Consider the following 3,288-nt stretch of genomic DNA (forward strand, 5'->3'; position numbering starts at 1 on the left):
CATCTACAGCCATAACAGAACAAATTAATACACAAAAACATTGCCAAACAAAATTTTAAATGTATGTACAGAGTTGCAGGTACAAACACATCATGAGTATAAAATAACAGGATAAAAGATAGTCAAAGGAAAGCCTGCTTAAAAAGATGGATCTTAAGATTTAAAAGTGTGTAAACTATCACGGCTCCTTAGATCCAGGGAAAGCGAGTTCCATAGTTTATTAGCCGAGGAGCTAAAATATCAAACAATCTTTGTGCTTAATCAAGTGCGAGGTGGCACCATGAGAAAGAATTTATGGATTGCAACTCTGGATTATTGTAAATGAACAAAATAATAAAAAATCTTATTTAATTAGGAAAGTAACACATCCACAAAACAAAATGTATGCTCACTGTACCAAACTGTAAACTATTTTTCATTGATCTAAACATTTTTTATGATTCCCTGACTTCTATACAGAGTAATTCCAATGCTTTCAAGACATTCCGACTGCTGAAAATAATATTTAATGTACCCGTTTCATTTTGTTGTTAATTCCCTTGTATACTGTTTTATGTATAATTCTGTATTCCCCTTTTTAATAAAAAAATAAATAAAAAAAGAACCAGTTTTGCTACAAAAAAGGTTTAAACTATTATTAGTGTTGCAAAACCACGACTATTTGTATTATTTTACCATGGTTAAAGTCTACTTTTTTCTTTCAGTAAAACCAACATTTTCATATGAAAAACAAAATCCCCTAATTATTATTTACCACAAACCTTATTTAATTTTTACAGGGTCCTTACCAGTGATCATATTTTTGTACACGATATTGGCTGATCAACAACCTCATGATCCAGAATGCTGACTGAGATGCACTCTTTGTGTACTGAAGTAAATAATACAGAATTGTGATGTTTGGGTGAAGATCAAGTAAGTTGTTGACATGTTAAATGTTGAGTAAGTTCTCCACAGTGCTGTGCCAAAGCTGTTTCTGCGGTTTTCAGACCAGATGAACATGCATTGCTCTTTATGTAGTTATTGCTTGTTTTGTGCAACACCTTCGCCTGAGGATGTCATTTTCACTGTCTGTCCTTCACACACAGATGCTCGGATGTGTCGAACACTATAAGATGAAGTCAGAGCTGCCAACAACACCTGATAAGACAGTGTAAAACAAGCTGAATGCATAATGTTGGAGAGGATGACATTAATCTCCTTGCAGAATTTATTTTCAAGCCAATTATCTAAAAAAAGGCTGTTTTATTATATTATATTATATTATATTATATTATTGTTAATTTTATATAATTAATATATAATTGTATTTTAATTTTAAAACTGTCCTAAGGAAAGAATGAGTGTTGTTCAATAGTTTAAAGACAACTTTCGTAAAATGTTTGGAGAATCATCATAAATAATCAAAAACAAATTATGAATAAATAATTTCATTAATCAAAAAAATCTAACTTTAAGTTATACAATAATACTAATTATAAATTATAATACAAATAATATTAATTTCACACATTGTAAATTGGGTATTTATACAAGAAACTCTATATTTCTAAAATAAATAATAATTTTTCATTTTAGGATGGGTGTCCCTTGCATGCGTATGATCATATTTGGGGTTCCGTGACATCTTAAAGGTTCTGTAAGCATTTTGTTCTTTCTTTAAAATAATAAAAAAAAAACAAATAAGACCATTTAGATTTTCTGCTTTTTCCTTTTTAATAATCTTTTTCTTATATAGACATTTCAATATGTATATATAAACAGACATTTCAATCCATTTCCCCACCTGTTACCCAACACGCAGTCATTCACTCACACAGTCCCCTTACATACATTTCCCATAATAAATTACCTTTCCCTCTAAAGAAAGAGCCAAGCAAATGCACACAGAGAAAGTGGAATATGGTTGACTTGCACAAAATACATCATCCATCTTAAGAAGATCTGATTTAGGATCTTTATGCATTTCATATAGAGCATCTCATTTTATGCAGATGTAAGCAAGGCCTTGATTTAGCAAACTTCCATGGCTTTAGTCGAAACATCCTATTCAAAACTTACTTATTAAAAGAAACTATGATATTATATAAACATCACACTAGATCGCTGCCTGACAAAACAAGAATGTGACAAATCCATCTGGATTCCATTGATTAAGTCTTTTTCAAATGATGAAACTATTTAAATCTTTAAATCGCAGATAAATTTCAGTCGTGTTTTCATAAAAAGCTTTCAGCTTGTAATTTCTCTCAACATCCATATTCTAAAGGCACAATCTAAAAATGCAACATTCTCCAAACAAGAGAGATGAAAACATTATTTAACTATCCTGCAGTCAACTTTGTGCATTGCTTTCCCCGTTACATGACCCCAAAGCTGTCAATCACTTTGAGAAAATAAAATGTATAATCACAACCCATTCCTGCATATAATAATCCTCAATTCCAACCTTCTCCACACAGCTCACATCCTAAGACTTTAAAGAAACATTCCACTTAGTCCTTAAAGAGATAGTTCAACCAAAAATGTAACTTTACTGGTAAGTTACTGGTTTTTACTGCTAAGTTCATGGATTTAAAGTGGTTTGAGTTTCTCTTTTCTACTGAACACAAAAGAAGATGTTTTAAACAATCTGTATAGAAACCTTTAGCCATTGTCATCCACAGTAGGAAAAATAAACCCTACGGAAGTCACTGGTTACCGTAAAAAAGAAACTCGAACAGGTTTGTAAAATGATGTAATTTGATGTGCTTAAAGTTGTGTGTCAATTATTGATGTCAATTTTCTTTTCTTTTTTTTTTGGTTGAACTCTCCCTTTAATATAGCTTTACATCCATATTTGTGCACAAACCCTCAATTCTTTTAGGTTTAAAACCCAAGAGCAGCAGTGGTCGTGGCAGCAGCGTCTGAAATACTCCTCATCCATACACTATTACTCCTTACACTTGCCCCAAAACACCAACTTAGTGCCTCCGTCAAAGCTTACACCTAAACACACCAAAATAACAGTGAGGACACAAAAGGGCATGTGGGAACACCACAAAAACTAAATAATTAACTGCTGGGGAACATATAATTATAATAATAATAATAATAAACCACCCACTTTTTTACCCCTAAATACACCAAAACAATCACTCTGGACAAAGTATAAAGCATCTGAGAAGTGCTGCTGCTTTTTTGTGTGATGTTTCTCAGAATAAAATGGCTCTTGATCATCGGCTGGGGGAAGTCTTGTATGTTCGATGACGTTGTATAAGCTGAATCATCCAGGCACAGTTAGACTCT

This window comes from Danio rerio, chromosome 2 (genome assembly GCF_052040795.2).
Source record: "Danio rerio strain M-AB ecotype USA chromosome 2, GRCz13ab, whole genome shotgun sequence".
NCBI lineage: Eukaryota > Metazoa > Chordata > Actinopteri > Cypriniformes > Danionidae > Danio > Danio rerio.